Raw genomic sequence first — 22,809 nt, 5'->3', positions numbered from 1 at the left:
AAGATGTCAAAATGTGTTACAAACCTATAATAATCAAAATAATATGCCACTGATGTCATTTTGTAACCCCAATTTTTTTTCTCTCTTTTTTTACCTACTATAATTCTGACCCGCTCAAAAGCATCCCTTTCTATGAAACTTCCTTGGACTACCCAATCTGGAAGTCTTTCCCCATAATATGCCCTTCTCTTTGGTCCTTGATCCATACTCTTGGCTATGTAACAAAATTTGTACATGCCTTTTTTCCCCACAGTTTAATTTCCTTTTTTTATCATCTTTGTCTTAATAGTTTCACACCTCCAAGATAAAAGCAGTTGTTTTCAGTACTATCATTGACAAAGAGCAGTGTGAGGTATAATAACATCATGATGCCAAGGCTTCAAAGTTAGCTCTGAGGACCACCAGTAGCAGCAGTAACTGGGAGCTTAGAAAGGCAGAATTGCTGGCTTCATCCCAGATATACAAAATCAGAAGCCACATTTTAACATGACTCTCAGGTGATTTGTGTGCACATTAAATTTTGAGAAGCACTGCCCTAAAGAATTTCATGGAATAAAAATATTTCATAGCACTCCTGAAGCAATCAGACATAGTCGGATATCTTCCTGTGCTGCAAATGAATAGAATTATTCAAATCTTGTTTCCTTGATAGGCAAAAATTTAGTGACACCAAAAGAGCACTAAAGAAATGTGGGTTCAGAGCATGGTATAGATCAAATGATAAAAGCAGACTGAGGGGGTGTGTACATGGGGGGTGTGTGTACATGGGGAATGCAAAGGCAGTAGTTTATAATTTGGAAATGATTTGATACCTGGTTACTTCTATAGGGCTTGCTAATTTCTCCTTCTAACGCTGGTCTCCCTGCTAAGACATTATTCTCTACTGTTGCTCTACATTTTAACATGGGCTGCCCCAATCTCACCTTCCACTCACTGTCTTCTAACAAAAGCAGTCCTCCCTCATGAGTCCCCCCCCCCCCCGTTCCTTTCAGCCTAAGCCACAGTCCCCAGAGCATCCATTAGAGTCTAAGTTCCCTAGCAGCACAGAGTGGGGCTGTCTGTCTCGCTTACTGTATCTGCAGGGGACAGAGTAGCACCAAGTACACAGTAGGCATTCAACAATTGAACAGTCAACAGATGAATCTAAGCAAAACAACTTAGATAACCTTTATTACACCGGGTCCTCCAGGGAATAATATCTGAATTGATTTGCAATCAATCCCACATCTCCTTAGAACAGTGCTTATTTCACCCAGTAAATTCCTTTAAGTCTGTTTTCATTGTATCACTACCATCACTACCTCCTGGCTGGACTGTCATAGGAAAATATGAAATACTCTTCTTTCTCTGGTTCCCTAATCTAGCTACAAGGAACTTTTTATAGTCTGCTCTTATCCAAAGTATTACACCCAAACCCTTTACCCTGACACTGAATTTTTTAGAGTCCAAAGCTCAGCCCTTTCTAGCCTTATTTCATGACTTCCCAAAGGGGACCTTCCTTTCTAGCCAAGACAATCTACTCATGTTTCTTTACTATGCTTTCTCTGCTAGGATTAATGTCCCCAAAGTAAAAATATTTTTCCCTATCATATGTGCTTATCAAAACCTACCCATTCCTCAAAGACGTGGCTCATCCACTTTCTCAATGAAACATGGCAGCCAACCACTCTAACCTGGCAGGACTCATTCCAGGAATATCCAATGATTTCTTCTCTGAATTCTCCTATCACTTATCATCTATAATGCCCATCACTTACTATGCATGGTCTCTTGAACATATATCCTTCTGCTTACGTGTTGTACGTACAGGTAAACAAAGAGGTCAAGACAGGGTGGCCTGATATTAAAGCATCTCTCTACCACATAGTAATGGTGTAACATTAGGCAATTTTCTTCCCCTCCCTGGGACCCAGTGTCTTTATCTGTAATAAAGTACCTACCTTACAGGATTATTATAATTAAAATAAATCACATCTTTTAAAAGCTCTTAGCGGGTATCTGGAACATAAAGAGTACTCAACAATATTGGTATTCCTTCGCCAGAGCACCTCACTTACAGTTGGTGCTACTTTATATTCTTATGTATTTCAGTACATCAAAATATTTATTTATCCATTGGTGAATATTGATAAAGATTAGTGTTGGCTATCAATACTGACTTAACATTGAAAAATTTTAAGGGCAAAATTTCCTACTCCTTTTGGATCAAAGAGTAGGCATTCTTCTCTAAAAGAAAGGTATTTGAGGGAGTATATGAAAGAGAGACCAACAGACAGGCAATGTGGTTACAGTCCTATCTTAGATTATTTACTCTATCTTTGATAACATATCTTGTAAGGAAGTCTGGTTTTGTCATTAAAACTATGAAGAGAAATGGAATATGTTGTAAAGAAACTTCACTGTTGTAGTTGGACAAGGGGCTTAACCTCTCTAAGCCTATCTCCCCATTTATCATTAGACTAGATGACCCCTGTTGTCCCTTGGATTGCTGTGAGAGTATAGTTACTTTGCTGTGGAATACCGAGACTGCCATATCTCCTCCATCTCTCATCTATGTAGCAGCCCTAAGAAATATTCTTCATCTAAGTAACAGATCATTACAAGATTGATTTCAGATTATAGAAGAACAGTTCTACCAGTTATTTGTTGTTGTTGTTGTTTGGTTTTCTATTTTTTTTATTATTATGATATGTTAGTCACCATACAGTACATCATTAGCTTTCGATATAGTGTTCCATGATTCATTCTTTGCATATAACACCCAGTGCTCCATGCAATATGTGCCCTCCTTAATACCCTTCACCGGGTTAGCCCATCCCCCCATCTCCCTCCCCTCTAAAACCCTCAGTTTGTTTCCTGGAGTCCATAGTCTCTCATGGTTCATTTCCCTCTCTGTTTACCCCCCCCTTCATTTTTCCCTTCCTTCTCCTAATGATCTGCCTGCTGTTCCTTATGTTCCACAAATAAGTGAAACCATATGATAATTGTCTTTCTCTGCTTGCCTTATCTCACTTAGCATAATCTCCCCAGTTCCATCCATGTCGATGCAAATGTTGGGTGATCATTCCTTCTGACGGCTGGGTAATATTCCATTGTGTATATGGACCACATCTTCTTTATCCATTCGTCTGTTGAAGGGCATCTCAGCTCCTTCCACAGTTTGGCTATTGTGGACATTGCTGCTATGAACATTGGGGTGCATGTGGCCCTTCTTTTCACAACATCGGTATCTTTGGAGTAAATACCAAGTAGTGCAATTGCTGGATCATAGGGTAGTTGTTAAGATACTAAGTTGTCACTCAGTTATTACTAAACCCCCAAATCGTCATACTCACTCTGAAAAAGTATGACAGTCTTCTATTATTTAACAGTAAGTGACAACAATGCTTAGTCTTACTTTACTCTGGAAACAGACAGATTATTATATACATGTTGGGCTTCCTCAAAATTAACTAACAGCTTATTGGCCAAAGTAAAGATGGCCCATAGGTTTCCTATTTTCTACTGGATTGTACTAAATACTATACAGGCCTTTTTTTAAAAAAGATTTTATTTATTTATCTGACAGAGAGAGACAGCCAGCGAGAGAGGGAACACAAGCAGCGGGAGTGGGAGAGGAAGAAGCAGGCTCCCAGTGGAGCAGGGAGCCTGATGCAGGGCTCGATCCCAGGACTCTGGGATCACGCCCTGATCCGAAGGCAGACGCTAAATGACTGAGCCACTCAGGCGCCCCTATACATGCCCTTTGAGTCTGAATTAGAATTATGTTTAAGTATGGCAAAGTTCAAGTAGGATACTATCACTTTTTATTCAGTAATAAAAAAAAATATTTGCTATTAGGTCTCGTGCATGCCCTGACTTGACAGGTGATATTGTGTTTAAAACTCACACACGCACATTTCCAGCAAATCAACATCTATGCTCTGGGTGACATGGGATGGGAAGGCATGTCTGTACTTGCTTCTGACCTAGATTTGTTGACATGTTGGGGAGCAGAGTAATACATTGACATTTCCCATCAGCCTATTTTAGGGTTCTCTTTAAGAGTCTGTGGAAGGCCAGCTTCAGGCCATACTGTAGCTGTCTGTGGCTACCCATTCAGTGGCCCGTGGGGTGGGATCCACAGACAGTCTCCAGCCTGAGTCCCTGGGCTTCAGCAGGGAGCTGTTGAATGAGTAGCATGTGTTACGTGGGCCTTCTGTGAGTTTGCAGCCCTGACCTCAGTAGCACTGGATTCAGGAGCTGGGCATCCCATTTACACAGGAACCTTGGTCACTGTCTTTTCAGCAAAGGCTGGATCTTCCTTCCTCATCTCGTCTGTCTCTCCATAGAAGAAAAGTTTGGGTACAACTTTCCACAGAAGCTCCTGGGGGATAGGCTGTGCTTACTGAGGACTTCCTGAACTGGCATTCCCCCACATCAGACCCCCAGTGGCTCCCTTATTATTGCACAATAAGGTGCAGTGTCCATATAACACAGGAACAGAGCAGGGCACCTGTGCCACAGAGCCAGGGGAGAGGCTGGTGGTCTGTCCTGAGATTGCTGTCCCCCAAGATTGAGGCTCTCAGCCCACTGCTTCTAGTCGGGTAGACAGGGCTCCACGTATTGATTGTTCAGCAGTGGCCAAGCCACCCAGGGCAACAAGCAAACCTCAGAACAGCACACTGCCTTGTGCTCCTGGGGAACAAGGCACAGCATCAGCTGGGTTTTCAGTGGTAACAAGGGCCCCAAACTGCCATCGGAAGCATCTCCCAGGTATCCTCTATCTCTGCAGAGGTAGGAGGTTGCCTTTTATAGGTACACTGTTCCAAATAAGAGTCAAGCCTGGTACCCCCCCCAAATAGGTTCTGCAGCAAGGAACTTGAGAATGTTCTTGTCCTTGATCTGTAGGACTCAAAGGCCCTGGGTATGTGAAGGTTTTCCTTTAAGTTCCTTCGGGAATAAAGGGCCACACCATATGAACCCTTCTGGGCAGCGTGGAAAGGCTTCAATTTTATTCTTACTAACTTAACTTGTATGATGCTCCCAGCAGGTCTGAGTGAAACTTGAGCTCTTACTAAGGTAAGGAACAAGCCAAATCAATGTGACTTTGACCATGCACCCTAAGCCTCAATGATAGAAACTTACTGGTTATAGAGGCTAGAAGCATCCCCACATTCATGAGACCCTTGGCCACCAGCGTGTGTCTTAGAACCAACCAGGATCATTTTTGAATAGCTATAAACACTATCTCTGTTGCTAGAGGGTTCTGGATCAGAATGCAGCAAGTAGGGGTGCTGTCCTCCTGTGATTTCCCCTGGCAATTAATGGTCAGATCATCATTTTACCCGAGGAAACAGTGATTAGGCCAACCCCTCTCTCCTTTCGTACTAGGCTCTGGGCATGGGGGCCAGTGATGAGAAAAGCATGGGCGGAGTGGGGAGAACTTCAGCACCATCATAGATGCAGGTCAGCCTTCTCTCTCCCTCGTCACCCCCTTCCTTCTGCCAAAGTTAGCGTGCTGGATCAGTAGGACACAAAGCTGTGTGTGACCCTTCCTTGAGCTGGACGCTGTCATCTGGCCAGATAAATTAATAGGCTAGGAAATCCAGCTGGGCCTGGTTGTACTTTGCCCACGTCTGTTACAGCATATGGTACACTCTCTTGAAGTGACTGACAGAGCTATTTAATTTTACAGTTTGTCTGATGCCCCCACCCAAATACCACGCATACTGTCATGGGCTGAAGCAAACCAGCATTTGTGAGCAGTCTCAGCTTGGTTACAATCGTGGATTTCACGAGAGGAACACTTTAGCATTGAACGTGAGCTCTGCAGTTCCCAGGATGACAGAGCTGGATGGAAACATGGGGGACATACCCATTACTAGGCCTGGTCGTGTTCCTCGAAGAAATTGAGGCAGAAAAGTTGAGTGACGCCCAAGGTCTCACCCAGCCAGTTAGTGCAAGGACTAGAACCCTCGGCCCCTGACTTCCAACCTATGCTTTCCAGCGCAGGCCATCCTCACATGGTCAGTTTCGCTTCATCTTCAAAATCTGGCCCCTAGAAACCTTTCCCGGAACTGGACCTCGGGGCCTAAAATGGTTTAATGCACACTTTTGGGAAAGGAGAGCCACAAGGCCTCTAAGTGGTTTTGATCAAGTTTGCCAATATTTACACCATAGGGTAATCTGCATAAACTTCATAAATAATGTAAAATTCCTCCAAAGTGAGTTAACCGTGAGCTACAGCGGTCTTCTGAAAAATCCATGTTATGCAATCATCCCGACAAAGTTAACAACTCGATGGAGCACTGAAGGTAACCACTGATTGCAGTGACTGCTATTGACCATTTTAAGTGTGACTATTTTTAAAATACTGTATGCCTCATTAAGCTGTGCTCTGAAAATGAGAAATTTGCTTTAACTGCATTGTTTTGAATTGCTGAGAGAAGAATCTATCAACCACAAGGTGCCCTGCTGCTGAACTCAGCCAAAAAGCTGTTAATAACCCCAGCAGATGTTTCAGCTTTTTAGGCCAATAGACTCCCTCTCTCCCTGCCCTCCCCTTTCTAGAATCTGATGCCAAGATGACTGAACTCCATTTTCTGTGGCTGCTGCCGTGGTCACCGCCACCACCAGGGCTGGTGACACTAGTGCTGCGGAAGAATTGAGTCTTTGAACAACCAGTGGCGACACGGCCTCGTGCCTTTAAGGTCAGAACATGGTTGCTTTTGCCGTCCAAAGTTTCAATCTTCAGGAGGGAAATGAAGGTAGGGCCACGGAACCGCTCTTTCTGTTTTGTTGTCTGCCTTCGTTGCCGGCCATTTTGTTCCACTCGTTGTGGTTTCACCCCGCACTCGAAGTCCATTTCTGAGACTCATCGGGGTGTTGGGCTTGCTGGGTGGAGGTCATTCATACGCTACTGTCCCCATTGGTCGCCGAGAGATGTTGGGTTAGCAGCTTTACAGAGCGATCCTGTCTGTGTGATGAAAAGTTTGGGGTGGTTGTCTGCCCGGTACCACAAGGAGGAGAATGTCCTGACCTTAGCAGGTCTGCAATATGGGAAGCGTGCATTATAAACATAGTGACATCCCTGGGAGGTCGGTACCATATGAGGGCATCCGGGGCCACTTCAGTCCCACAACGGGGTTTGTTAACATCTCTGGACTGGGATAAACCTTACACCTTAACCTGAAATTAAATCTACATTCCAGCGCTTTCCAAAGAAGAAGAAATGTTTTTAAAAAGGAGATCCTCCCCCTTCTCCCACACTCCCACTCTCCATCCCCCCATCCACACTTATTTTGGAGAGAGCACTTTAAGGCACCCCAGTGACAGCAGGGTGACCAAGAAAACACAGGTGCACCACATTTATGGAATATCACATTGGCTAGGAACACATCCGAACTGCACATCTATACATACTATCGTGCAGAGAATTGCCATTTCAAAGGGGGGAAAAATTGAAAAGCAGAATTAAGTTCATAAATACTTTGCTTTCTTATTTTGATGCAACACAAAGGCAGAATATCCAAGACTCTGTGGACCTCTATTGTCAGCTTCAACATTTGCCAACCATAGTAATTCAACCCCAAGATCTCTGCTCTATGCCATAGTGGCTATAAAAAGTAAGTACCTTTTCCCTGGTGCCACTGCCGCCATATTGCTTACATACGCTCAGCGCTGTGTGTTTCTCTTGATCAGGAAAAGCTCAGGAGTGTGATACACGTCTTTTCTTTCTTTTTTTTGACTGGATAAGGTAATAGATTCCATCGTAACTTTAGGACCACATTCTTTTCAGTACATAGGCAGAGGCACTCATTACTGCTAATGGAATTTGCATGTATGTATCGAAGGGAAAATACAGCTGCCCATACCTGTGTATTCTTTATTTTCTTATGAGACCAAGCACAACATGGTACACTGGGGAGTTCAGTGGTGTCTACATCTTCTAATTCTGAAATTTAAGTAACTCGGATTAAAAATTATCCCAGTCATTCTGAAATGGGGTGTTCCCACTAGCAAATGGGATGGACGTTTCTGCTTAGATTACTATGATTCCAAGAAGCCAGTATCAGATGATGACTCTTTAGTAAAATAAACAACCAATGCCATAATAATAAAATAGGCTAAAAAAAAAAATCCAGAAACTCCCTACTGAATCAGTAGAGACTATATCCTCATTATTAAAAAATTCTGTATTAAATTACCTATACGCATCTCCAGAGGAATGAAAACACAAGATGAGGGAAAGAGAATTGAAAATAATCATTGTTTCATTGAGATTCCAGACCTGCCGGCAGTGAATATTGGTACTAGGCATTAATAAACTATGTGGAGGTGTCTGGGGCCCATGGAAATCCAGACCAGGCACTTCATTAGGTCCTGAACTTTACCTGGAATTTTCTACTACAGGTGATGATTTCCAAGCTATTTTGTTCTTGATTATTTCCAGTCCAAGTGAAATGGACAATAAAGGAAAGATACTTCTACACTATTTCAATGATGGATGTTCACCACCAAAATAACTCCACCATCTGATGTATTTCACAGTTTTAAGTTAAAACAGACCTAGTATAATATGCTTGTACATCTGGCTCAGGTGCTTCGTTTGCCATATGTTTGTGAAAGAATCCAAGGAGATGTTACAATTGTACCGCTCCCCTTGGGACCTGAATAAAACGTGCCCGCAAAGAGTTACCTAATTATTCATTCCTGCCAACAACACCCTCGCCTAATAATAAGGGGTGCTTACAATGAGACAATAGTGCTTTCAATCTTGAGAGATGTCAGTGCCACTTATTGTTTCAAAAACAGAAAGTCTTTTGCATTTTTTTAAATAAGAAAAAGATCCGTGGCCTTTAAAGCAAATAAAGTACTCTGCAGGGGGTATATTTGGTATTCTTGTGGGGGGCAAGTGCTGTGCTGCTGATCAAGGCCAGTGCTCCCTGGGACTCAACGGAGGAAGACCCACGTAGCCACTGTGGAAATGAGTGAGCCCAAAGCCCGTAGTAGCTAAGAAGTGGCTGCCTTGGTAACACTACGCAGGAGTGGAGGACTTCACGGTTGGCAAATTGCTTTCGTATTCGTTTCGTTGACCGCCTTCAATTTGTATAACCGCCTTGTATAGCAGACAAGAAGGGTGCACCTTATTCAGCCTTGCCAGTTGTGCTGCTTCGTTATAGCACTAATTAGCCAGAAATGTGAGCATCTTTTTTAAACTTAAAAAATTTGTTTAGTCTTGACCCATAAGCACCGGTTGATACAAGGGGTTCTCGCTTTGAGTCGTTGACAATCTGCTTTCTCCTTGCTCCTGAACTTGCATCCTTGTCTCCCATGACTCACACTCTCTCTCTCTCTCAATTCTCTTTTGATTCAAAAGACATAGTTTGATTTTCTATCAAGGGTTAAAAAAAAAAAAAACAGCGAGGAAACTAACTTAATGATTAAAATACAGGCCTGCAACAAAAATACAGAGTTTAATGAGGCTCCAGGCCAGGTTGAAGGTCAAACAGATAAATCATGCTCTTGGCCTAGCTTTATCCACCATTAAATCAATGTAAAAGAAATGTGGCAAAGATGAAGATATCAGCCAGTAAATCTCTCGGCGTGTGTTAATTGTATATTTACAGAAGCACCAAATGCCAGGAGAGCTGTGTCTCCAAAAGGATTAGGCTGACATGACCCTAAAGAGCCAGATTAGTGTAGGGGTTGTTTTTCCCTGGCATTCAAATCTCAGGGTCAAACAGGACACAAAGGATGAGAGAAGAAGGATGGGAGATTTGCCTCGGGTTACCCAGTTTGGGTAAACGGGTGCCAGTGTCCGTTTGCCTCCAAGATGCTGGTTCAAACCAACTAGGAGCTGCAAAGCATCCCTTAGTTCTGCTTTGCTAGTTAACCTTAACGGTTTTGGATTGCTCAATATACTATATTTTCTGGATATATAGTCCCCGTAAGAGGAGGAGTGAGTTATTATAAAGAAGTAATTGAATATTGGTCTCTTGTTAGGGTAAGAGATTCCCCAGGCAAAATTTTTTCACTCATTGCAATTATATACTTTCTGGAAACGTATACATTTCCTTCATTCACTTAATGTTTACTGAGTGCCTACTAGTAGACCACATGCTGTGGATACAAAGTGGAGAAAGCGAGGTCCTACTCTCAGGGCATTTAAACAAGCGGAGACTCAGACTTGCAAACAAGAAAATGCAATGAGATTCACAAAATTGGATGGTCCACAAAGTTGATTGACACATTAGGATAACACAGTTCAGTCTGTCCTGGAAAACTTCCCAGAGGAAGGAAAAATATGAATAGGTGTTTCCAGGCGGACAGAAGATTTCAAATTGTGTGCTATGAGTCATGAGATGCTAATGATCAATCGTAAGCAAGACAGTAACAGTAATCAAATTTTTGTATTTGAACTCTGGGCCTCCAATGGAAGGAGGGGGGGTTGGAGATGAAAATTCCTGGGGAGAAATGTCAAGGATTGTATGGCAGTACTTAAGGGAGTTGATGGACCTAATCAAGTAGAAAGATGCCCCCCCCCCCCACCCCGCCAGACGGGAGAGAGAAGCAAGAGAAGAATAAATAGGGTATGTTGCTTGGAATGTGAGAAAGCAGTCCAAGGCTCCAAGGATGTTGGCTTGGAAAACTGGGGGACAGGTCTAACATTCACTAATATAAAGAATACAGGAGGGAGTGCCAGTTTGGTGTAGTAAAGAGGAATGGGCACGAAAACAGATGAGCTTGCTCTATTCTGGACATACTGGGTTTGCAGTGCCTGTGGGATACTAGGTGGACCTACTTAGAGAACAGCGGGGAAACAAGGGCTCAGGACAGAGATTCAGATGTAAAGCCTTGGTGGGGACAAGATCCCCCACAAGCGAATAAAGTGGGAAAGCAAACACTGACATTTAAGGACAGGGGAGAGAAACAGAACCCAGTTGAGGCACAGAAAAGGAGTAATGAGTGCAGTCGTAAACCGGGAGCGAGGGGTGTCACGACAGGCAAAGCTAGAACTGCAAGAATGGGAGAAGAGTCCGCAGGACAAGTCGTAGAAGATGAGAATTAAAAGTGCTTTTCCGCTGGGTCAGGAAGCGAAGCAGGGCAGTCTCAGGGCCGGGACATGCCTGGAGCCAGGTTAGAACGGCTCCAAGAGCCAACGGGTGATGTGGAGTCACGGTGAGTAAATCTCGCTTGCACTTTGTGAAAGAATAGCTATCAAAGAAAGAAACATGAAGGTGCTAAAAAAAATTGGTTACTTAAATCTTGTTTTGTTTTTTTTTTTTTAAAGGAAAGGGATAAACGTGTTGGTCTACTGAGGGGAGTAGCCAATGGAGCATCGAAGGTAAGAAAAGGATATTATGGATAAAGCCTGTTTTCAAAGGAGGCAAGGTGGAAAAATGTCCATTGCACCAGCAGATGGAGTTGCCTTTGCAGGAGAACCATCTTTCGCTAGAGATAAGGACAGGGAAAGAATGGGCGCGGGTGCAGATGGGCTTGTGGGTGAATGGGTGGGAAAATGGAAGTAGCCATTTTGATGGCCGCCGGTCCCTAACTTAGAAACGAGGTCATCCCGAAGAGAAAAGATTGAAGGCTTAGAAGAGTAGTAAAGGTTTGGAACAGCAGCTGAGGGAAATGGGAGAAGCACATGCAATAGGACTGCCGAGCAGCACTGAAGGCACAACCGAGATTAGTTTCACTCCAGATTTATGGTCTCCATTCTCTATGGTTGTGATTTTTCTTCTTCCTCCAGCAGAGCAGTGCTCAAGGAAGGTTTACGGCTAAGGAGGCTCCACAGAGGTTTGCTTGAAGGACATGAAGTCCATCCATCTCTCCGGATGGTTTAGAGTATATCTCAAGATCAAGGTAAACCATCCAAACTAAATACTTGAACCATATTGTTTTGGCTCCTTTTACTTTTCACTCATTTTTAGTGAATTGCATTTTGGTGTGAGGCCTCGGCCTGCATTGAGGGACCCTACAGGAAACATCCATTGGCCCATCAGCATGGTGAGCCTCATGGAAGAGGTTGAGAAAGCCACTAGCCCCTGACCCATGCGTGTTCCACTCATGAGGGCACAAAGAGCCCTTTCCCTTAGACCCAAATGCCAGGAAACAGTTGGTTTTCATTAGCGACCACAGAGTGTTTATCTGGTGGAGAGGGCCTAGTCTTGAAACCACAATGCTTGGGTTCCAGTCCATCAGCCATCACCTGGTAGCTGGTTGACATTGAGCCTCTTAACTTCTCTGGGACTCAGTTTTCTCATCTGCAAAATAACAAAAATAATCCTACCTATTTCGGAAGGCTGCAGTAAGAATTAAAGGACACAGTCGATGTCCAAGTGTTTAGCCCTGTTGTCTGGCGAATCGTAAGTTCACCATACATATTGGCCATTATTGTTCTTGTTATAAATATTATCTAACAGCCGTTCTTCTTTGGTTTTGTGTTTATTTATTTCCTTCATCCTCTTCGTGGCATGCGTTTGCATGTATTAATTCATTTCTGGTCACCAGGTAATAGTATTTTTTTCCCTTTTGTTCTTGTGCTGTGCCTCGCTTATTCGTTATCTGCTATCCACCTAGCATCATTTCGCAATGAGGCAGAATAGAAAAAAGTAGACTAAAAGAGGCCTTATACCTTTCAACAGCTATAAAGACGCATCTGTCTGTTTTTGCTCTTGCTTCAGGAGAAGTTTCAAAGATGGTAAAAAGGACTTGGAACTTTCTTATCCCACACTTGTATCTAGAAATGCAAGTTTCCCTGAAGTCTGTTTCACCTGATATTTACTTTTCTTACGATCATTCTTGATTGGCCCCCACGGGGACTTAGTCCTAAGTCAATATTTGCTCACACACTTCTCGTGGTGAATAAACCGTATGTTAATTTAATGGCGGAGAGGGACGGATTACTGTTATTGGAGAACCAGCTACAGCTTCATGGTGGGATGAGGGCTGGATTCGGTAGTCAGAGGGCCTGGGTTTGGCGGTCAGCTCTGCCACAAGTAGCTCTGTGTCACCGAAGCCCTCTGGCTTCAGTTCTTCTGTTGGCTGAGTGGGTTAACACCAGTGATCTCACAGTGCGGTTGTGGGAAATAAAGAAGGTTCTCGGCAAAAATTAGCTAATCTGCATCTAGTGCAAGAGGTGGCATTCAAGGTGCCATTCGGACTTGCACTTGAGAAATTGGACCAAATAATTGAGGCTTCTTTTAAACATATTTAAAGGCAACCTGCGCATACGTATCTTATCCAGCTTCGTGACTTGAAATATATATACCAGCCATTTAGGAGTATTTAGTCAAAAGTCAGAACAGAAAGCTTTAATTCCCTTTTAAGAATATTCAAGAAACATCTTCTTAGTATCCGAATATCAGCTTGGCCTGTAATGTCATCAGAGAAACGTGAAAAATATCCCAGATTGTCTTCTTTGCTTTCAACTAAATAAATAATCTGCAAACCCCTGATACACAAATACATCTGCGCTCCCTCCTGGCAGGTAATAGCTTCTTGTTTGTGTTTTGTTTCTCTTACTGTTACTGCTGCTGGTTTTTTGCCGCATAGACCAGTAAGTACATGCAGATGAAAGGCAGTTTTTTTGTTTTGTTTCAAATCAAGGTATGTGGGTGTGGGATGGCTTATCCCACATGTTGCTATCAAAAGGATAGCAAAAGATTAGGGCCATTTCTTTAAGGAAATCAGAGGACTGACTTCTCTGGCCTCCCTCCCCCATTCAGGCCCGATGGGGGGAACCAGAGGGCGTGTGCCGGTGGGCCACTCCCACCACCACAGAACATCCCTGAGAAATCAGTGTCGGATCGCACAAAAAGAGCCCAACTACAATGGTTGGTCTTCAAAGGGGCTCATTTATTATATTGCTCAGTGCCCCACAGAGTTGCTCCAAGCTCATAACTGCCACTGATTTCAAAGAGAGCTCTGAACTTGCATACGCTTCACAAGGCACGGCGCGGGATGAGAAATAGGCTGAGTGGCTTGAAGCCATGTTCAGACATTTTTTAATGTTCGTAAATGTCTTTGGCACCATCACTTTCACATAGAAACCCACTTACCTCCTGCCGCAAAGTGTGAAATAAAGCCATTTTCAAGCCTGGGTAGGGGATGGTCTGGAAATTGGGCTAAATCTTAAAACTGCATGAAGACTGAAAATAGGATTCACAGGCTGGGGCTCAGCTCTCACTAAATCACTTCTAAAGTCAGGTCACCACAACCCCCTGCTCTGCTAGATACTGTCCGTGTCTCCTTTAAAGGGTTAAATCGGTGAATGTGGTTGCCTTAGTAGCTCCCAGACTGAAGGCCCCCAGCTCCAAGGCACCCCTAAACACGTGATCTATAGGAAGGAAGCACTATGTCAACTGGGTTTGATGGAGACTCAAACTGCCACAGCCCTAGGGAACCTCAGGTTAGGGACTGGCATTTCCTACCCCCCTCCTGTCTCAAGAGATGCTGTGCGTCCCCACTTGATCCGGGGGCTCGTGGGAGTCCGATTGAGAGCCATCAAAGGCTTTCTTATTGACCACCTGCAAAAAGATCAGACATCTGCCCCAATTCTGTTTCTGCAGCTCTCCAGCCACCCACACAAGGAGAAAGAGTTGCCTTAGGGACTCAGAAGTGCTTTCTATAGGCCAAGAAGCTTTTGGGTAGGTCGTTCTGGAGCCCTCTGGACAGCTTTATAAGCGCCTTTCTTTTGGAAGAATGCAGGAGAAAAAGACGTCCTGTCCATATTCACTGTTCAATGAACATTCACTAAATCTTGGGCAATGTGTTATATTGGGTGCCATCTTTAGTTGGAAACAGAAAAGGAGAAAAAGAAATAATGAGACATTAGGTGTGGTCTTCAGAAATCCAGAAATTCCCTCCACAAGTTTGAAAGCATACAGCCTCCTCTCTAAAGTTCTTCAAGAAAATACTGCTAAACATTTATCTACTGCAAATCCTCACTATTTCTTTATTCGCTTAACCAATGCCTGCTGAGCACCTGCTGTGTGCCGATGTCATTGAACTTGCTGGGATTCAGCAGCAGACAAAGCAGACAGAAGTCCCCACCCTTGGTGAGATTGTGTCTTAGTGGCAACGACACATGATAACGAAGTAAGTCCGAAATCTCTCCAGAATCTGAGATGTGGTGAGTGCTGTGGAGAAACAGAGCGAGAGAGCAGGGAACTGGCAGGGTGAGATGGGGGTGCAATTTGAGATGGGGTGGCATTGGGAGGTATCCTTCAAGTAAAGAGTTTTAAGGGAGCCTTATTTCTAAATGCTCGCCTTTTTTTTCTGTTAAGTTCGAATGTTGATAGAAAGTAACTCCGAATTACCTGTGACGTCTTTTTTTACAACTTACGAAGTAAAGGCATCTTGCCTAAAATGAAGAGAAGGCAAAGCAGCCCTGTGCTCAGGTGGTCCCCGTTTGGCTGTGATGTGGTACAGCCATGGAGCACCTTCCATGGAAACAGGCCTACCCCCCGGAATCCCGTTCTGTACATGGCAAGCGCTCAGTAAATGCTCTTCCATGGTCTCAGCTCAGCTCTAAAAGTAATGATTTTTTTTTTTTTTGACAAAAAGAATGTCTCCATGTTTTTCTCTCCCTTTCAGGGGCCTGTGAGTAGTTATAGCCATAGAGACAGATGAGGCATCACAAGTAGTTTCTGGAAATTTTTCAAGCCATGTTTATTCACGGCAGCATCCCTAAATTTCCCCATTGTCAATACAAGAACCTTTGACTAATCTGTCTTCACTCACTGCCGCCGTTAAATTTTTGATGCAGAATGCCAACAGGCTGCCTCCCTTCTTTCTGGAACATCTCCTTATCTCCAAGATGAGACAGCTACCCCTACCCCTACAACGTACTTCTATACTTTCTCCCTTCCTTCCTCCTTCCCTCGATCTTGCCTTTTCTTTCGTCAACGTCTATATTGTGCCAAGCATGTTGAACTCCCACAGGCTCCATCCTAACCACACTAAAAAAATTAATTCTTCATATAGGTATTGTTAGAAGCACCGACAAGAACAGTAGAACGGGAAAGACATGAAAGTCGTAATATTTTTTTATCGGAGAGCATTTCTCAGTGGAATATGTGAATACTGCTGCTATTCATGTTACTCAGTCCTACCCAGCAGTTTACAAGTCCTTTGACTTGTGTATCTCAGCCAGTCCTCTCAATTTTGGCTTCTCAAAGTATGGTCCAAGACCAGCAGCGTCAGCCTCTCCTGGAAGTTGCTAGAAATGCAGAACCCCAGGCTCCACCCCAAACCTACTGAACCAGACTGCAATTTAACAAGATCTTCAGGCACTTGGTGGTATGAGGAGCTCTCCTCTCAATAGCCCTGCGAGGAAATCAGAAATTCTCTTGCCTATCTGACAGATAAGAAATACACAGAACTCGGGTTCAGAGATGTTCGTTTCGCTCGTAGGTAACAAGACAAGACTTGGAGTCAAAGACCAATATCCTTTCCACACAACTATGTCCCCTCTTTGGATGCTCCTGGAAGAAACTGTCGCATACCTCTTTTTGGATCTGATCTCGCCCAGCCCAGTGTTTTATAAGGAGCATCTGAACAGTAATTATAGCCTGATATTGTCCCCTGGTGGTAAGTCGGCAGATGTTAATCTTGTACTTGATTATATATTCCTTATGCAGCCTGGTCTCGCTGCCTCTTGTCTAAAAGGTCTAAGGTTAAAGACAGGAAAGAAATTTCAGATTTAGAAATTTCTCTGATTTTTCTCCCAAATCCTTACCAAAGAAGATCATGTTCCCTGGTTAACATTATTCTTGAAGTTTCTATTGCAATTTTGTTTCCCTGAGGCAGGTTCTGAAGTGTTTCATGTGATCATCTTGGAGGAAAAGGGAACAGCAAGTAACATGTAGCAGCACTGCCTTGTGCCCCCTGCCCTGGGCTCTGTCTGCGTTACCTCGTGGTTCTCAGAGGAACCTGACGGATTGGCTCCGTTACCCTGTTTTATAGTCATGGGAGCTGAGAGGCAAAGGTGACACCTGTGGCAGTGCTGGGAACCAAGTCTGATTCTGTGCTACTCTGCTGGCCTCTTGATAAAAGGAAGTCTTGCCTGAATGCCCATGGAAGGTGACCCAAGGCAGGAGAAGGGATTAGCATTACCTTCTGTCTTTTGTCCCCATTGATGATGCGACTCGTACTACCCACCATATTTTCTAAAAGAGAAAAAATGACTACCAAACTCCTCCTGAGTTTAAGGGTGAAGTAACAGGGGTGAAACCAAACCAAAGAGGAACCAACTAGAAGGACAAAGTTAAATATGCAGCACCTCCCCAAAATGAATCAAAATGTCAGCACAGCGGCTAGCGCTGGGAACACCCATTTCTACACCGTACACATTGGCTAAAATCCAGACATACGATCGAAGTCAGGCCCTCTAAACTGGTTAGCTTTAAATTCTTCATGCTCAACAGAGAGACAGAGAAATGTCACCTTACTCTTTAAGGAAGGAGAAGGATGAATAGATTTCTCACTGAGAAAGGCATCTCCCAGACTCTCACATCCGTGTTCTCAAAACTCCAGCTCTGTCAGCTCAGTCCCAGCTGAGACCCTGGACTGAAATGTCCTCCTGTGTGACTCTGGGAGTCTCTAGATGGTTCGCGTGGCAGTCGCTCCACCAGTCTGAAGGATTTAAATAGAGTTATAGCTACTCAGATTTTAATATATGCTACAACTGTTTTGCTGGCTTGGCATTTAAGGATGCAAACTTTCCAATCTCTTCTAGAAGCATGACACCATAAAAGGGACTACCGTAATTAGGAATAAAGCTGTGCAGTCCTCATTAACCAGAAAAGCACTTTCTAAACCCGGGGAGGCTCTACTTTTATTCCAGGAAAAGTCAAGAAAATGGTGCCTCCAGAACCCAGTAAAGATTTTGGGTCAACTTGTCCTCGCTGGAATTGACTGGGGTTGATGTGAAATGCCTTTAAAAGGCACAGAACAGCAAGTAATCTCGCAGAGGTGATCTGAGCAGAGAAAAGGCTGAAGAATCATGTGAAGCTCAATCTTGCTTCAAGTTGCGTTATTTTTTGTCTTGCTTGGCCAACTTCGTTCAGTTTTAATGTGTCACGATAGGTCCTGCCCTTATTAGCCACGGATGTTATGGTAACTGGTTGTAGGTCTTCTGCTCTCATGGTTACAACATGTGATCAGAAGAATGCTTTCTGAATTGAGCCCGGGAGTGATAAGTCCCCAGTGACTCAAAATAGCTAAGGAGTGTATATAAAACCAGGCACAAGCTAGTCTCAAAGATAATTGCAGACTTTACTTTAGTTCTTTAATCTCCACATCCTTTTCTGTCCTGCCAGAACTATCTACACAGGGGCCTCGCTATGGCATTAGTCACAGTAAGAACCAAGTGTTTTTAAGCGGGTGCCTTGCTATACCTGTCTAAGGGGATTCGGTCACTCAGATCACAAATGAACCATGTGAGAAGGGGTTTCACTGTAAGGCAGTCCCACACGTAGGAGGAAGACGAGAACATTCTGAAGGAATTTGATTTATTTATGTTTTCTGCATAGATACTTGTGATGTGTCTGCTTCCTGGAAAAGCTACGTTGATAGATGGCGGATAGCAGAACAGCTAGCTCTTATTCTCTCTTTTAGCTGACGTTCTTATCACCCATAATTTAAAACCTAATTAAAGTATGGTTCATTTATAACAAAAGGACACCGGACAGGATCCGGGCTCCAATCTCTGCGTTGTCCCTAACCAGCTCTGTGGCCCTAGGCAAACTAGCTCTCACCCTCTCACCGGGACTGTGTTGTTCTGCCTTATAATCCTAACAGCTCTATGTATTAAACACTTCCTCCCAAGCCCTTCAACCGGATTATCTCATTTAAACCTCACGTACCCGCCCTGGGTAGGTTCTGTTATTGCCTCCATTTGGCAGACGAGGAAGCCGCGGCATAGAATAGGCATCAACGCCTATCACCTTGTCCAGAGTGACGCAGCTCGCCTGCCCAAGAGCCAGGAATTCATCAGCTTTCCTTAGCCTGTGCTCCAAACCCCGGGCTGTGTGTTTCTCTGATCGCCCCAGTCGCCCAGCCCAAGGAGGTGTTCTTTTTTTTTTTTTAATTCTTTTTTTTTTTTAAGATTTTATTTATTTATTGGACAGAGAGAGACAGCCAGCAAGAGAGGGAACAGAAGCACGGGGAGTGGGAGAGGAAGAAGCAGGCTCCTAGCGGAGGAGCCTGATGTGGGGCTCCATCCCCGGAACGCCAGGATCACGCCCTGAGCCGAAGGCAGACGCTCAACGACTGCGCCCCCCAGGCACCCCCCAAGGAGGTGTTCTTGCTCTAGAAATCCTTAATCGTACTTCGGGACGATTTGGTTTTAACTCATGTGGCTCAACTCAGCTGCTGTGTGTTGTTTCCTTTATTAAGTTTTAAGATTATTTTGGTTTTTAAAATCTTGTTTCCTCGACTGAGTAAAATGTCTGAAGGAGCCTGTGGAAGGACCACCTCCTCGAGGATGATGAGTGAGGTTTTCTGCCCTTTTTAGAGTCTTCCCTTTATAAATGGAAATAATAATGCCTGGCTGAAGGGTTGTTCTGAGACTCCAAGCAAAATGACCATAAGGTGAAAAGCGCAGTGTGAATAGAATCTGCTACTGGTATTTTAAAGCATCGGCCCTTCCAGGGAAGACTCTCTCACGCACTGTAGTCTTCGTAGATGGAGCACGGTGCCCCCAGCGCTGTGAGATGCTGGAGCGACGGTGTGGGTCATCGCTTTGATTGTGGTTTTCAATTAAAAAAGAATTCTTAAAAGCATTCTTATTTACCTTCGCACCATAAACTGATGTAGCAGGAGGGGCAGCTTAATGGAGATGCTGAGGCAAGAGAAGAGAACTCACATTGGCTGAGGACCTAAATTTGTCCTAGGCGTTACTTCACTGAATTCCCACCATCTGTCGGAGAGGAAGTTGAGCGAAAGCGAGTACAGAGATGTTAGGTAGCTTCCACAGAACACACAGCTTTTCGCTAAGAGCTAAGATTGAAACAGCAACCATGGTTTTGCCACGCCATACTGAAGACGAGTTTTCCTTAAGATTTTTGAGCCTAAAATCTGTGTATGTTGTCATGTCTCAGTATATCAAAATATCCAAATTAAGAGTCAACATTTGCATAATAAACACAAGAATGAACTATTAAAGCACAAAGCTAAGAATCCTCAAAGTATGCATTGGAAATGACCTTGAAGTCAGCAAGTTCAAGAACCAGTCCATGGCTTTTCCAGCTTCTCCTTGAACACCTCCTGAAGTGTGGAACTCACTGTCTCCAGTGGCCAACAATTTCATCTTTGAACACTTAGAAAGCATTACCACTAGACTCTCCCTCAGGCATTTCAAACTTAAGATGCTTAAAACTTAGTTCGTAAAGTAGTTTCATAATTTTGTTTATAGTTAATGGGGGAGTTGGGCTTACCAGAGGAGAGCAAGTGCTATAGACGGGAACATTATCCCATCAATAATTAACCACAGATTACATTCTAAACAACCATTCACTTTTTCATTACTGAGGCCAAAGGAAAAAGTCAGTAAAAATTGTTACCCTATCTCCTTGGGATTTTCCAGGACCATCTTGTCAGAGCTTCAGTGCTCTGTTTGCCTTAGAAGACAATTGTATCCATCAGGGTTCCCAGCAAGAAGCTGATGGTGCATTCAGATGAAAACTTGAGGCAGGTTAATGAAGGGACATTTACAAAAGCATGGGCAGGGTTCAGGGAAATCAGCAGAGTATGGTGAAGTGGCCCCAGACTAGCAATAGTGGAGAATTTAGTACCCGTGGACCTGAGAGGGTGAGGGGAAGGAGCAGAACCCAAGAAAGTCGCCATGAAAGATGCCCCCCCCCCCACCTAGAAGAAATGTGGCCCGAGGTGGAGGTTTGCTGATAATCAGGAGTTCAGCAGAGGAATAGGCACCCGGACCTCACTACCCCCACCAGAGTTCCTGCCCACGGCTCAGAGTTTCTGCTGGTACCAGTTGGAAGACAGAAGATAAGGAAGCTTACTAATCCAGTTCAGGAACTCACCTGCCTTCAAGACACAGAGCAAGACCCAGAAGAGCAGAGAATTCCAGCACCACAATGTTCCATGCAACCCCAAATATACCCCAAGCCTTGCTTTTCCTTCTTACTCCTCTCTTGCCATTTATCTACACCTCCTTCTCCCATCTCCAGCTACTAAATCAGCAACAGGAAGGACAGTTGGTTTGAAAATAACCTTGGGTCAGGTCACCTGGCTGGCTCAGTCAGGTGAGCATTCGACTCTTGATTTCCGATCAGGTCATGATCTCAGGGTCCTATGATCTAGCCTGGCATTGGGCTCCGTGCTCAGTGGGGAGTGTGCTTGAGGTTCTCTCTCTCCCTCTCCCTCTGCTCATCCCCCTACTCTCTCTCTCTGAAAGAAAGAAAGAAAGAAAGAAAGAAAGAAAGAAAGAAAGAAAGAAAAGAAAGAAAGAAAAAAAGAAAGAAAAGAAAAGAGAAAAAGAAGCCTTGGGTCATGGATGGAAATGGTAATCCTAGAGCTCTGCTAGATTTTGCCATTCAAAGAGGTTAGCATTTGTCTCTTAAATTACACAAATTAATTCTAAAAGAAACTGTGTGACCCTGCTTCCACATTTTTGTGTCGTAATCAGAAGACCAAACTTGCTAAGAAATACATAGAAATATACGCACGTGCACACACAAGCACACACATTTAGAGGCCATTTAGTGTTCACAAAGCAAACTTTTTTCCTTTTTCTCTGATTTCTTTGAGACTTTGTCTAATTGTTCTTTGTTAAAGCCTTTATTAAGCTTTAAATGCTGCCAATGTAACTTCTAAGCTCTGAATTACTAGTCTAATTGCTTTCTCCCTATCCCCAGTATGTTCAAAGCCTTGCCTTTCGGGAATTCTGTCTTCACTAAAGTTTTCTGAGACTAAAGTTTTCTGAGTAAGGGGTCTCAGAACCAGATTTTCCAATGGGGTCTGCTCTTGTGCTTGAAGATAGAGCTGACAAACAGCATGCATTTCCAACAAGCCAGGTCCATTGGGAGGACCATTTGTTGCAAAATCCCTGAGATAAGAGCTGACCCAGTTTGAACAAGTTCAAGGAAATGTTTGCATCCATATTACTTGGATGCTAGTGTGATAGTCTGTTCATAAGTGTTTTGAGCCTGAGAGTTTTTTTCAGACTCCAGTAAATCCCATACTAATCTGTCCACCGTGCCCCCGATCACCAGTCCAGAGAGATACACGTCGGTGGGAAAGACGACACATTCTTACACAGTAAAAGCAGAATAAGGGCAGCATTTTTTTTAAAAGATTTTATTTATTTATTTGACAGAGACAGCCAGCGAGAGAGGGAACACAAGCAGGGGGAGTGGGAGAGGAAGAAGCAGTCTCCTAGGAAGAAGCAGGCTCCCAGGAAGGAGCCTGATGTGGGGCTCGATCCCAGAACACTGGGATCATGCCCTGAGCCAAAGGCAGCTGCTTAACGACTGCACCACCCAGGCGCCCCCAAGGGCAGCATTTTGTCTTGAAAGGTAGCTGATACATGAGTCAGCTCACTGGTGAGGGCTTCGGAGTTCTATAATCCTTGAAGGTGTGTGTATTTTTCCCCCTAATGTTAGTAATATGGCAGGGACACTGAGTAATAAACCTTTTGAATTCACGTACTCATTCAAGTTTTTATTAAGCCCCTTCTTTGGAGCAAATATGGCTGTAGGGGTGGGACATGATGTGGCGAGGAAGATGTGATCCCTCTCCTTAAAGACTTGTGGTTCAGCTGAGTGACCATATCACATCAGAACGGGGGCAAATTCT

General features: G+C 43.9%; 1 long non-coding RNA gene across 1 annotated transcript in view; it reads left to right on the top strand.

Moving 5' to 3' along the window:
• LOC123002114 (uncharacterized) overlaps positions 1 to 22,809 on the top strand; it is a 54,351-nt gene that overhangs the window by 17,940 nt on the left and 13,602 nt on the right. Inside the window, exons 6-9 of the long non-coding RNA XR_008956847.1 lie at positions 6,553 to 6,692; positions 7,502 to 7,607; positions 11,276 to 11,329; positions 11,738 to 11,850. This is a non-coding gene — a long non-coding RNA (uncharacterized LOC123002114). The remainder of the gene's footprint in view (positions 1 to 6,552; positions 6,693 to 7,501; positions 7,608 to 11,275; positions 11,330 to 11,737; positions 11,851 to 22,809) is intronic.

Source organism: Ursus arctos, unplaced genomic scaffold (genome assembly GCF_023065955.2).
Source record: "Ursus arctos isolate Adak ecotype North America unplaced genomic scaffold, UrsArc2.0 scaffold_33, whole genome shotgun sequence".
NCBI lineage: Eukaryota > Metazoa > Chordata > Mammalia > Carnivora > Ursidae > Ursus > Ursus arctos.
This window is presented reverse-complemented; position numbering and strand designations above follow the sequence as displayed.